The following is a 14,522-nucleotide window of genomic DNA, read 5'->3' on the forward strand; positions in this document are numbered from 1 at the left end:
GCCCTGAGACTTTTTCCCTTCTAGTTGGACATTGCTGACTAGAGAGGGATCTCCTATGTAGGCCCTCTGATTACCTGATTTAATCAGATGATACCGCTGGTATTTTGGAGGAGAGGGTCCCCTTTCGATTCTGACAGCTGGAGATGAAAATGGCTTCTGTTTTCTTCCTGTGGAGTCCTCTGCTGCCTTGAGCTCCCTATGCCCTTTCCATCTGTGTGTGAGGGGGTGCAGGAATGTCCTGGCCTACCCGCTTCCATCCTGCTATGGGCTTCCAGGGAGAATGGGGCCCATTGTGGGCTGTGCCCAAAGGCACAGGCCTCTGCCTCAGTGTCAGGCTTACTGTGGCCTCTGTCGTTTGCTCTGTCGTTTGCTGTGGTCACTGGGTGCCAAGGGCCTGGGAGTCCAGGAAGCCATTGTTGCCTTTTTTTTTTCTTTGAGATGGAGTTTTGTTCATTGCCCAGGCTGGAGTGCAATGGCGTGATCTCCACTTTGCAACTTCCGCCTCCGGGGTTCAAGGAATTCTGCCTCTGCCTCCTGAGTAGCTGGGATTACAGACATGTGCCACTATGCTCGGGTAATTTTTGTATTTTTAATGGAGAAGGGATTTCACCATGTTGTCCAGGCTGGTCTTGAACTCCTGACCTCTTGATCTGCCTGCCTCGGCCTCCCAAAGTGCTGGGATTATAGGCATGAACCACTGTGCCCAGCCTATTTTTTAATATTTTTCTTTTTTGAGACAGAGTTTGCTCTTGCTGCTCAGGCTGGAGTGCAATGAATGGCGTGACTTCCTATACTTCCCAGGCTCAAGCAATTCTCCTGCCTTAGCCTCCTGAGTAGCTGTGATTATAGTCACCCGCCACCACACCCAGATAATTTAAAAAAAATTTTTTTTTTTTGAGACAGTGTCTTGCTCTGTCACCAGGCTGGAGTGCAGTGGCGCAATCTTGGCTCACTGCAACCTCCACCTCCCGGGTTCAGGCGATTCTTTTGCCTCAGCCTCCCGAGTAGCTGGGACCACAGGTGTGTGCCACCACACCTGGCTAATTTTTGTATTTTTAATAGAGAAGGGGTTTCACCATATTGGCCAGGATGGTCTTGATCTCTTGACCTCGTGATCCGGCCACCTTGACCTCCCAAAGTTCTGGGATTACAGGCCTGAGCCACCGTGCCTGCCCAATTTTTAAATTTTTAGTAGCAACAGAGTTTCGCCATGTCAGGCTGGTCTCGAACTCCTGACCTCAGGTGATCTGCCTACCTCGGCCCCCCGAAGTGCTGGGATTATAGGCGTGAGCCACTGAGCCACTGCGCCCAGCCCCAGTCTTGATTTTTTAAATGGTTGCCTCAAACTCTGTCCTATGATTTTTCTGTTTAAAAACTTTTTCTATGTTTGAATGCTATTTTAAAGGAGTTCCTTGCTTCTCCCTATAGGGTATAGCTTGACTATAAAGAAATGGAGAAATTTAGAGCAGCCAGAATTGAGTCTTTCTTCATATCTATGTCATCAAGCCGGTTGGGCTTCGGTGAATATGGAAGGCTCTGTGGGCTGTGGTCATGGCCTCACCTGCTGGTCTTAAGTTCTGAGTAGAGAGACTTGCCTTACAGGATAAGAGGTGTGTCCATTGCTAGTGCTGCTTCTATGCTGGCAGGTGGCTGAAGTTGTGAGCACATGGAGGGGCAGAATCTTGATTCATTGTAGGGTGGTCTCAGATTCCACACCCAGGAATTTGTCAGCTGGTCTTGGTTTTCTTGTGTGCAGGCCCCACTGTAGCTTACCCTGAAATTTGGTAGGCAGCCTAAGCCTGTGTCTTGTGTGAGGGTAACTCGGTGCTCACCTGAGAGACAGAACCACGGTGTGATTGCTGTCACTGTGAGGACGGAGTCTTGTTCTGTTGCACAGGCTGGAGTGCAGTGGTGTGATCTTGGCTCACTGCAACCTTTTGGAGGCAAAAGGTCGTGTCTGGACTTTATCTTTGTTGTAATGACCCTGAAACTCTGGCCTGAGTCTTTGAAGTAGAAGTTGCCCCAAGAGAAGGTGTCATGTAATACAGCAGAATTTATCAAGTCTTTCCTTAGTACTGGGAAACTTAACATGTGACTCTGGTATTTTTGTTTGTTTTGCTATTATTTCACATTTAATTTCATTGTTGTAAATACTTAAATGATTTTGAAGTCAAATAAATACAGATTTTTTTCATCTTTATGTCCACCTAGATGGCTTAGACCTCAGGTGGTAGACCAGGTTTCGTTTTGTTTTTCTTTTCTTTTTTTTTTTTTTGAGAAAAGGTCTCACTCTGTCACCCAGGCTGGAGTGCAGTGGTGTGATCATGGCTCACTGCAGCCTGAATTCCTGGGCTTAAGCAATCTCAGCCTTCTGCACAGTTGGGACTATAGACGTGCGCCACCATGCCAGCCTATGTTTTTTCTTCTTTTTCTTCCTTTTTTTTTTTTTTGAGATGGAGTTTCGCTCTTGTTACCCAGGCTGGAGTGCAATGGCGTGATCTCGGCTCACTGCAACCTCCGCCTCCTGGGTTCAGGCAATTCTTCTGCCTCAGCCTCCTGAGTAGCTGGGATTACGGGCACGCGCCACCATGCCCAGCTAATGTTTTATATTTTTAGTAGAGATGGGGTTTCACCATGTTGATCAGGATGGTCTCGATCTCTTGACCTTGTGATCTACCCGCCTCGGCCTCCCAAAGTGCTGGGATTACAGGCTTGAGCCACCATGCCCAGCCTATTTTTTTTTCTTTTGTAGAGACAGGGTCTTGTTATGTTGCCCAGGGTAGTCTCAAACTCCTGGACTCAAGCGATCCTCTGGACTCAAGTGATCCTCTTGCCTCAACCTCCCAAAATGGTGGGATTACAGGTGTAAACCACTATGCCCAGCCTATTTTCTTGTTTTGAATCCAAGTTTTCTGAGGGTTGTCCTTTAGGGAGGAAAATGTAAGAAATTCCAGAGTCAGGGAGGCATGGGCTGTGCTCTGGGAGAGGCCTGGGAGGCATTGCTCTGGAGCCGCCTGTAGGAGTCGATGTCAGACTGCCAGCAGAAGTCAGGGTGGTGGCCGGGCATGGTGGCTCACGCCTGTAATCCCAGTACTTTGGGAGGCCAAGGTGGGCGGACCACGAGGTCAGGAGATCAAGATCATCCTGGCTAACACGGTGAAACCCTATCTCTATTAAAAGTACAAAAAATTAGCCGGGCGTGGTGGCACGCACCTGTAGTCCCAGCTACTCAGGAGGCTGAGGAGGGAGAATTGCTTGAACCCAAGAGGTGGAGGCCACAGTGAGCCAAGTTCGTACCACTGCCCACCAGCCTGGGTGACAGAGCAAGACTCTGTCTCCAAAAAAAACAAATATGGCAGAGTGGTGAGGGGAGGGCTATGTTCTGCAAGAGATTTATACCACTGCATTTTTTTTTTCTTGAGTCAGAGTCTTGCTCTGTTGCCAGGTGTCAGGCTGAAGTGCAGTGGCGTGATCTTGTCTCACTGCAACTTCCGCCTCCTGGGTTCAAGCAATTCTCCTGCCTCAGCCTCTGGAGTAGCTGGGACTATAGGCATGTGGTACTATGCCCAGCTAATTTCGTATTTTTTAGTAGTGACGGGGTTTCACCGTATTGACCAGTATGGTCTCAATCTTTTGACTTCGTTATCTGCCCGCCTCGGCCTCCCAAAGTGCTGGGATTACAGGCCTGAGCCGGCCTACTACTGACTTTTTTTTTTCTTTGAGACAGAGTTTCATTCTGTAGTGCAGTGGTGTGATCTCGGGTCACGGCAACCTCCCTCCTGCATTCAAACAGTTCTTGTGCCTCAACCTCTCAAGTGCTGGGATTACAGGTGTGCACCACCACACCTGGCTAATTTTTATATTTTTAGTAGAGACGGGCTTTCACCCTGTTGACCAGGCTGATCTCAAACTCCTGACCTTGGGTGATCTGCCCACCTCAGCCTCCCAAAGTGTTATAGGTGTGAGCCACCATGCCCAGCCTGATAGGAATATTCTTGACAATGTCTTCTGGGTGTATACCTAAGGATGAACTGTTAGATACATAGTATTTGATCTTTTTTCTTTTTTTTTTTTGAGATCAAGTCTCACTCTGTTGCCCAGGCTGGAATGCAATGGTGTGATCTCAGTTCACTGCATCCTCTGCCTCCCAGGTTGAAGTGATTCTTCTGTCTCAGCCTTCCCAGTAGCTGCGATTACAGGTGTGTTCTGCCATGTCGGCTAATTTTTATATTTTTAGTAGAGATGGGGTTATTTCATGTTGCCCAGACTGGTCTCAAACTTCTGGATTGCTCAAACAATTCACCTGCCTTGGCCTCCCGAAGTGCTGATATTACAGGTGTGAGCCACCACGCCTGGCCTGATGTTTTAATTATTGAGAATTTTGTATTTTTTGTAGAGATGGGGTTCTTCCTCTGTGCCGAGGCACATGACTATCTATCCCAGATGGCTGCACTGGCCTAGGATAGGTAGTTCTTCCCCCAGTTCCCCAAGATAGATGGTTCTACCCCCAGTACCTGGAGGGTACAACCTCCAGAACATCTGGGCTCCTGGATTCCTTCCAGCCCCTGACCTCAGTTGGAGGGCAACAGCCAACAAACTTAGATTTGGGCATATGAATTTAGAAAAGGCTAATGTTTTCCAGAGCAGTGAAACTACAATATAAAGGTTAGACATGAGAACCCAGAATTATTCTCTAGCTTCCCTCTCCTGCCCTTTGTGTGCTCAACACTTGTATCTGAGTTCTTGCTACCCTGAGCCCTGAGTTCTTCTGGAGTTGGCCCAGGAGGTGCCTTGGTCCAGAAAGATGCCTGGGAGGAACACATGGAAGCAACAACAGCACTATGTGTATGTTATTATTTGGAGTAATTAGCCCCATAAATTCTTGATAGCAGTTTTCCTGAGGTACTCAAGTTTTACTAGAAAAACATAGCATCATGTTTTGATTCATTAGTTGTCTAGATGCTCACCCTCCTGTATTATCATTACCAGCTAACTATTAAGTACCATTACTCCCAGCTTGAATTTATGACACCTGCTACCCACCATGCCCATTAATCAAACAATAAGGGAAGGGCAACTGCTGTCTCATGTTGTTTCAAACTGCCTCATCTCCTTCCTCTTCCATCTCATGTTATTTTTTATTTTTTGAGATGGAGTTTCACTCTTGTTACCCAGGCTGGAGTGCAGTGGTGCAATCTCGGCTCACTGCAACTTCTACCTCCTGGGTTCAAGCAATTCTCCTGCCTCAGCCTCCCAAGTAGCTGGGACTACAGGCATGCGCCTCCACGCCCAGCTAATTTTTGTATTTTTAGTAGAGATGGGGTTTCACCATGTTGACCAGGATAATCTCGATCTCTTGACCTCGTGATCCACCCGCCTTGGCCTCCCAAAGTGCTGGGATTTTAGGCGTGAGCCACCATGCCCGGCCCCCATCTCATGTTATTAATTAAAGAGTTTGACAATACTTAAATGTTAGTGAAAATAAGGGAAAAGTCACTTGTATCTTTAGGTGAGAGTGTAAATTGAAGGATATATTGCCAAGTCTGACAATTCCAATGTACATATCCTTTGACCCAACAATTCCACATCTAGGGTTATATCTTTAGGTATGTTCTTTTTTTTTTTTTTTTTTTTTTTTTTGAGACGGAGTTTCGCTCTTGTTACCCAGGCTGGGATGCAATGACGCAATCTCGGCTCACCGCAACCTCCGCCTTCTGGGTTCAGGCAATTCTCCTGCCTCAGCCTCCTGAGTTGCTGGGATTACAGGCACGCGCCACTATGCCCACCTAATTTTTTGTATTTTTGGTAGAGAGCTGGGATTACAGGCTTGAACCATTGCGCCCAGCTTAGGTATGTTCTAAGAAGAATGCAAGGATGAATGTGAGAACACCCTGAAGAACAAAACATGCAGGATACTTAGACATTTGAATGTGCCACACACAATAAAGTGAGCCCTACTCACTGGTGCTAAGGTCTCTGAGTTCTACTAAATTAAGAAAAGGAACAGTTTTATTTATTTTTTTGACATGGAGTCTTGTTCTGTCTCCCAGGTTGGAGTGCAGTGGTGTGGTCTTGGTTCACTGAAACCTCCACCTCCCAGGTTCAGACAGTTCTCCTGTCTCAGCCACCTGACTAGCTGGAATTACAGGCGCACTCCATCATGCCCATATAATTTTTTGCATTGTTATAGAGATGGGGTTTCACCATATTGGCCAGGCTAGTCTCAAACTCCTGACCTCAAGTGATCTGCCCACCTCGGCCTCCCAAAGTGCTGGGATTACTTTGTGAGCCACTGTGCCTGGCAAAAAAAGGAATAGTTTTGAAGAATTTGATTTCATTTGAACTTTAAGAATGAAATAAAAAGAGATGTACTTGTTTAAGTGTTTAGCAGTATATTCAATGTGCTATTTGTGGAGAGCTACTGAAGAAACAGCCTACTCACCTGAGGACCTGGGAAGGAGACCTGTTTTTCACTTGTGTCCTAGTGTGGTGTTGGAATTTATTTTACCTCCATGTGAATTACTTGTATTGTATTAAGTCAAAAGGGGAGGACCAGATAACTGATGACATCATTGTGAGATAGACTGGGAATCAATAGTAGGGAATCGGATACTAGGAAACACTGGATGCCCACATTTTGCCCTTAGCTCTGGGACCTCTGAACTTGGTTGTCGTCTGATTGGGGTTTTTTCCCTCTAGGAAGGAAGGTTCCTGGGAAGGGGAGATAGAATCTATTTTTAATCTTAAGAAAACATAGCTCAATATAGTAATTTCGGACTCCAATGTGACGTTTTCTTCCATTATAACCCAACTCACTTTTTTTTTTAGGAGTAAAAAGGCACGTCTCTTTCTTGCTCATAGATGGTTCAGAAAAAAAAAGTGCCTGCAGAACCCCAAGTCACTTTTAAAACAAACAAAATCCTTTTTTTGTATATTTTGTGTTTGTGATGTTTCTAGAGGAAAATGCTTTTAAAATATCCTTACTTCCTTTCGTAAACTTGGAGGGCTTGGGACCTGGTGGGGTATGTGTTTTGAATCATGCCCTCTGGGGGATTAGTGCGTGGAATCCGGATTGCTGCTGGACAAAGCGCTGGGGCATGAGGTAAGTGGGGTGTAGGAGGCTGAGGGTTATATAGCTGTCACAGTTTACAGAGCGTACCTGCTGACTTCGCTTCACAATTACTGGTACATAGATCTGCTTTGCCACAGAGGTCCTGAGAGGAGACTTGGACCATTTTCGGTGTTCCTTCTCTTACCACTTATTTTTTTCCATTTTCCATGGCCATGTAGTTTTGTAAATTTTAAAAATTTTGATATGATTTTAAATTTACAGAAAAATTGGGAGAACAATTAAAATACTCCCAAATACTCTATATAGAGTCACCATTTGTTTACATTTTGCTGTGTTTGCTCTGTCATTCTCTTTTTTTCTGAACCATCTATGAGTAATTGACAGAGACATGCCTCTACTCCTAAATTTTTTTTTTGAGACCGAGTCTTTCTCTGTTGCCAGATTAGAGTGCAGTGGCACAATCTTGGCTCACTGCAACCTCCACCTCCTGGTTTAAAGCAATTCCGCTGCCTCAGCCTCCCAAATAGCTGGGACTACAGGCACACGCTGCCACGCCTGGCTAATTTTTTATATTTTAGTAGAGATGGAGTTTCACCATGTTGTCCAGGTTGGTCTCCGTCTCCTGACCTCGTGATCTGCCCTCCTTGGCCTCCCAAAGTGCTGGGATTATAGGCAAGACTCTTCAAGACAGAGTCTTGCTCTGTCGCCTAGGCTGGAGTGCAGTGATCCAATCTGGGCTTATTGCCACCTCTGCCTCCCAGGCTGGAACGATCTTCCTTCCCTAGTCTCAGTAGCTGAGACTACAGGTGCAGGCTAACATGCCTGCCTAATTTGTTTTTTGAGATGGAGTCTTAACTCTGTCATCCAGGTTGGAGTGCAGTGGCATGTTCTTGGCTCACTACAACCTCCGCCTCCCAGGTTTGAGTGATTCTCCTGCCACAACCTCCCCGAGTAGCTGGGACTACAGGTGCGTACCACCACACCAGCTAATTTTTGTATTTTTAGTAGAAAGGGGGTTTTGCCATGTTGGCCCTGCTGGTTTCAAACTCCTGACCTTAGGTGTTCCACCTGTCTTAGCCTCCCAAAATGCTAGGGTTATAGGTGTGAGCCACTGTGCCTGGCCCTCCTAAATTCTTAATTGTGTATTTCCTAGGAATGAGAATGTTATCTTACATAACCACAGTATAGCTATCAACATCAGGAAATTTAAGACTGGTAGAAGAATATTGTTTTGTTATCTTTTTTTTTTTTTTGAGACAAGGTCTGGTTCTGTCACCCAGGCTGGAGTGCAGTGGCGCAATCTTGGCTCACTGCAACCTTCACCTCTCAGGCTCAAGCCATCCTCCCTCAGCCTCTGGAGTAGCTGGGACTATGGGTGCACACCACCACCCTGGCTAATTTTTGTAGAGATGGAGTTTTGCTGTGTTGCCCAGGCTGTTCTTAAACTCCTGAGCTCAAGTGATTTGCCCACCTTAGCTTCCCAGAATGCTGGAATTACAGGCATGAGCCACTGTGCCTGGTCAAGTACTGTTATCTAATCTAGAGTCCGTATTCAGTTTGCCTCAATTGTCCTAGTACATCTTTGATAGCCCCATATGAGTTGGCATGTTTGTTTTGATGATCAACTCTGATTAAAGAGACACCCAGCAATTTTCTCCACTGGAAAGTTGATGTTTTCTCCTTTGTAATTAGTAAGTCATTTATGGGGGAACACTTGAGACTATGTAAATATCTTGTTGCTTTCCTTATCAAATTTTGACCCTCTATCTTCAGCATCCAGTCACGCTTCTGAGTCCATTATTCCTTCTTCATTTGTCATCTTAGTCTAAGGAAGAGCTTTCTCTTCTCCTATGTGTACTTATTAATTGGTTTATTTTATTCATATTAATAGCTTATTCAATATGGTGTAATACATTTATGTCACTCTTCATTTCTTTTTTTCCTGACACACAGTCTTGCTCTCCTGTGTTCAAGTGATTCTCCTGCTTCAGTCTCCTAAGTAGCTGGGATTATAGGTGCGCACCACCATGCCTGGCTAATTTTTGCATTTTTAGTAGAGACAGCGTTTCTTCATGTTGGCCAGGCTGGTCTCAAACTCCTGGCCTCAAGTGATCTGCTTGCCTTGGGCTCCCAAAGTGGTGGGAGCCACTGAGCCGGGCTGCTGCTGCCTTTTTTTTTTTTTTTAACAGGTGTGAACCACTGTGGCTGCCTTTTTTTTTCCCCACCTATTTTTTTAGAGACAGGGTCTCACTTTATTGCCCAGGCTAGTGTACAGTGGCACGATCATACCTCACTGCAGCCTTGGTCTCCTGGGCTCAAGCAATCCTCCTGCCTCAGCCCTCTTGAGTACCTGGGATTACTGGTACATACTACCATGGCTAGCTAATTTTTTTCTGTTTTTGATAGAGATGGGGTCCCACTGTGTTGCCCAGGCTGGCCTCAAATTCCTGGGTTTAAGTGATCCTCCTGCCTCAGCTTCCCTCAGTGGGATTACAGCTGTGAGCCACTGATCCCAGCCAGGTGTTTTTTTTTTTGAGACGCAGGCTCATTTAGTCACCAGGTCAGAAATGCAGTGGCAGGTTCTTGGCTCACTGCCACCTCTGCCTCCTGGGTCCAAGTGATTCTCCTGCCTCCGTTTCCCAAGTAGTAGGGATTATAGGCACCCGCCACCATGCCTGGCTATTTTTGTATTTTTTGTAGAGACAGGGTTTTGCCATGGTGTTGGGTCTCGAGCTCCTTACCTCAGATGATCTTCCTGCCTTGGCCTCCCAAAGTGCTGGGATTGCCGGCGTGAACCATTGCGCCTGGCCCGAAGTCTATTTTTTTTTTTTTTTTTTTGAGACAGAGTCTCACTCTGTCTTCCAGGCTGAAGAGCAGTGGCGCAATCTGGGCTCACTGCAACCTCCACCTCCCAGGTTCAAGTGATTCTCCTGCCTCAGCCTCCCCAGTAGCTAGGATTACAGTAGCTGTGGTGCGTGTTACCAAAACCGGCTAATTTTTGTATTTTTAGTAGAGATGGGGTTTCACCATGTTGGTCAGGCTGGTCTCCCACTCCTGACCTTGTGATCTGCCCACCTTAGACTTCCAAAGTGCTGGGATTACAGGTGTGAGCCACCAGGCCCGGCCTGGCCCCTGTATTCTTAAGACCACAAAACTTTTGATTTAAGGTTCACTGGACAGATACACAACAAGAAGGCATAAATCTTTATTTAGAAGGTAAGTCCTTTAAGTAGTTAGCTCCCAGTTGATAATGATTTGGACTGGGTGTGGTGGCTTATGCCTGTGATTCCAGCATTTTTGGAGGCCAAGGTGGAAGAATTGCTTGAGCCCAGTAATTTGAGATCTGCCTGAGCAACATGGTGGGGTCCCATCTCTGAAAAACAAAAAATTAGTCCAGGCGTGGTGGCTCATGCTTGTAATCCCAGCACTTTGGGAGGCCGAGGTTGGCAGATCACAAGATCAGGAGTTCGAGACCAGCCTGGCTGATGGGGTGAAACCCTGTCTCTACTAAAAATACAAAAATTACCTGGGTATGGTGGTGGGCACCTGTAATGCCACCTGCTCAGGAGGCTGAGGCAGGAGAATCACTTGAACCTGAGAGGTGGAGGTTGCAGTGAGCCAAAGTCATGCCACTGCATTCCAGCCTGAGTGAGAGAGCTAGATTCCATCTCCAAAAAAGAAAAAAAAAATCAGCCAAGTGTGGTGCTATACTTATAGTCCCAGCTGTTTGGGAGGCTGAGGTGAGAGGATCACTTGAGCCTGGGAGGTTGAGGCTACAGTGAGCCATCATCATGTCACTGCACTCTAGTGCAGGTGAGAGTGAGACCCTGTATCTTTAAAGGAAATTTTAAAAAGGTGCTGTTGTAATTTATATATTCCTAAGTACTGGATGGGAAAGGGGAATAACACCTACAAGGTACTTTTCAGTAGTGGCTTTAATCTACTGATGCATGGAAGATGTTTTCTTCTTACAAATAGCCCTGGGATCTCCTGAATTTCCAGTTTGGGCCTCTGTCAGGCATGGATTGACCCCTACAGTTCAGGTGGATGGAGATCCCACCAGCCCACAGCTTATTTCTTAAGATGCTTTATCTTCCTTTCCCTTGTATCTTCAGTTGGGATCTAATGTGAGCACATAAATGCCTTGTAGAATTCCTTTCCAGTCTTTATGCAAATCATTTATTTATTTATTTATTTTTGAGACGGGGTCTTGCTCTGTCACCCAAGCTAGAGTACAGTGGCATGATCACAGCTCACTGCAACCTCAATCTCTCAGGCTCAAGTGATCCTCCCAACCTTAGCCTCCTGAGAAGCTGAGACTATAGGCATACGTCACCACCCCCAGCAATTTTTTTATATTTTGTAGAGACAGGGTCTCCTTGTGTTGCCCAGGCTGGTCTCAAACTCTTGGACTCAAGCGATCCATCCACCTTAGCCTCCCAAAGTGCTAGGATCACAGGCATGAGCCAGTGTGCCTTGCCTGCTTTTCATTTTTAATCCTTGGGTTCTAAAATGCAGGAATTAATTTCCAAATAATTAGTACAGAGTAGAATCCCACTTTTTCCTGTGTGCTGAGAGAATGATCAAAAACCACAGAAAGGAGATGGAGATAGAAGAAGGTAAGAGCAAGGGCATCTTTAAGGATTTCTTGAGTCTTGTTAACCTGGGTGTAAATTCTGCGTGGCAGGCAGCAGCTGAGGATTCCCTGAAGTTTTGAGGAGGAGAAAAGCTCTTGAGAGTAACAGGTTTTCTTGGTCTTACTTTGTATAGAAGAGCCTGAACTGGACATACTTCTCCAGATCGGTGCTGTGGTCCTTATCCTTCGCTGTGGAAGGCTAGCAATGTGGGAGCTAGCAGGGACTAATCCAAGAGCCTTGCCTTTACCAGGTCACTGGGAACTGCTTCTGTCTGATGCCTCTCTAGGCAAGCCTGATTCTGAAGTCAGGAGTGTTGCGCATCCCTGTCCTTAGTGTTGGCCTGGCCCACCATTTCACTGGTCATAGAATAGCTATCGCTTTGCAGAGCAGGGATTGTGAGAATAAAAGAATGTCTTTTGGCTCTTTTGCTTTAGCTTTTGGAAGTACATCAGTTAGAGAAGTTTGTGATTTTTTAGGATTTGTAGCTGTGGCAAGGCTGAAATAGGTAAAAGGGCCAATTAGAACCATCTGTGGGAGGGAAGGAATTCTGTTAGCAGGAAGGAAAACCTGAGCAAAGGGAGTGGGTGCTAGTTTTGTCTTGTTCTTTTATAAACAAAGTGTGTTGATATTGGCAGTTTCTGGGATGGGTGAAATGTTTTTGATGGTTGAGCATTAAGAATGTAGCCAAAAACAAGGATGTGGCTAGAAGCAGGTCACAACTTTAAACACTGAAGATTGAAGCATTTGCCTCTATAAATACTCTGCAATATGCAAGAACTCCCACTTACCTGTTTGACTCCTGAAGAACTGGGCTTAGGGTCCCAGGCCTTTATTATAGGGCTGCTGGCAGGGTCAAGGGCTGGATTACCTGGAGCTTCCCTGACACCTCACTCCTCTGTTTTGGATTCTGATTAGCCAATTAGGTCAGAAAGGCCAGCAGCCCGAAAACTTTTTCTAAATTTAATTCATCATAGCTAGATTAGCATATTAATTTTGAGCTATGGCACTTAATTTTAATCTTTTGTAGTGTAATGGAAAAAATACCAGAAAGTTCAGCATTGAACTTCAAAGTGTGAAATCAGGTATCATTGTCTTTATGCTTGTTGAATTATTTAGGGGATTTAGTGGCAGTTCCTTTACTGTACTCTGTGGGCGTCTGCTGAGTACCTGCTTGGTGCCAGGCATCTACTGGGGGAGAGAGCAGCAGAATAAATGCTGCCAAGACCCCTGCAGTGAACCTCTTCTCCCCCATTTCTCTCAAGGGAACCACAGGCATCCAGCCTTGACCCACAGTAGACATTGATCATCCTGCCCCCACAGCATAGCCTCACTGTACCTTTGTACTGAGTTGGGGAGGAGGTAGGATAGCCAGGGGGAGTTCGGGGAAGTCAAAAGGCGACTTTTAGTTTCTATTATAGTAAGCACTTGGAAAACGGCTGTTTATAATGTATTCGTATAAGTACTTGGTTTTTTACCACTCATGTTTCATGATTTAGTGATGTATATAAATCTTAATTGAATATTTTTGTGTGAAACTTGGAAAGACTGCATCTATAGCAAATAAAGCCTCACACCTAGCACAAGGTAGGCAGTTGGTAAACTTGCTGAAGTGTTAATTGTTGGGCTGTCTTCAGATCATTGTAGTCTGCTTAATTGCACTTTTGGATGCTACATGGGTACAAGGATGTGGTAATTCATTCCTCCTTGGATTCTGCTGAGGCTGGCCACCCACCTCTCACACTTATTTCCCTACCTCCACCCCACCTCCCACTCTAGCTGCTGTAGCCAAATGGACAGTAAGGGCCAGGCACGGTGGCTAATGCCTATAATCCCCAGGCACTTGGGGAAGCTGAGGCAGGTGGATCAGTTCGAGACCAGCCTGGCCAATATGGTGAAGTCCTGTCTTTACTAAAAATACAAAAATTAGCTAGGTCTGGTGGCGGGTGCCTGTAGTCCCAGCAACTCGGGAGGCTGAGGTAGGAGAATCACTTGAACCGGGGAGGCAGAGGTTGCAGTGAGCTGAGATCGTGCCACTGCACTCCAGCCGTCTCAAAAACAAAGAAAAAACCCAAATGGACGGTTAGATCTGGTGCTTGTCTTTGGCCTCAGGTTATCCTTTTCTGTCTTCAGTGCCTTACCTGGGCACTGGTGATTAAAAGATTGGACCTTGTCATCATGGGAATATGCCCCTAAAAGCCTCCTAAAGAAAGTATTTTTTTCTGAAGTCTAATTGAGGTAATTCTTTTTTTTTTTTTTTTTGAGACGGAGTTTCGCTCTTTGTTACCCAGACTGGAGTGCAGTGGCGTTGCTCACTGCAACCTCTGCCTTCTGGGTTCAAGCAATTCTCCTGCCTCAGCCTCCCGAGTAGCTGGGACTACAGGCGCGCACCACCATGCCCAGCTAATTTTTGTATTTTTAGTAGAGACGGGGTTTCACCTTGTTGACCAGGATGGTCTGGATCTCTTGACCTCGTGATCCACCTGCCTCGGCCTCCCAGAGTGCTGGGATTATAGGCATGAGCCACCACGCCCGGCCGAGGTAACTCTTAAGTAATGTTTTTAAAAATATTTATTATTGTGGCAAAATATACATAAAGATGGTATATTTATTTATTTATTTTGAGACATGGTCTCGCTTCGTTGCCCAGGCTGGAGTGCAGTGGTGGAATCATGGCTCACTGCAGCCTTGACCTCTTGGGGTCAAGGAGTCCACCCAACTGAGCCCGAGTCACCGGGACTACAGATGTATGGCCCCATACCTGGCTAATTTTTAAAATTTTGTTTTGTTTTGTTTTGAGATGGAGTCTCACTCTG

At 45.9% G+C, this 14,522-nt stretch overlaps 1 protein-coding gene across 17 annotated transcripts in view; it reads left to right on the forward strand.

The window, feature by feature from the left end:
• Positions 1-14,522, forward strand: part of DAG1 (dystroglycan 1) — a 71,534-nt gene that overhangs the window by 20,082 nt on the left and 36,930 nt on the right. For 6 of the 17 annotated variants that reach the window (XM_078350860.1, XM_078350861.1, XM_078350859.1 and 3 more), the window contains one exon: positions 4,078-4,199. The exons of the other annotated variants lie outside the window; for them this stretch is intronic. The gene's annotated coding sequence lies outside the window, so the exon portion shown is untranslated. The remainder of the gene's footprint in view (positions 1-4,077; positions 4,200-14,522) is intronic. 17 annotated transcript variants of the gene reach the window in all.

The sequence above is a fragment of the Callithrix jacchus genome, chromosome 15 (assembly GCF_049354715.1).
Source record: "Callithrix jacchus isolate 240 chromosome 15, calJac240_pri, whole genome shotgun sequence".
NCBI classification, from domain to species: Eukaryota; Metazoa; Chordata; class Mammalia; order Primates; family Cebidae; genus Callithrix; species Callithrix jacchus.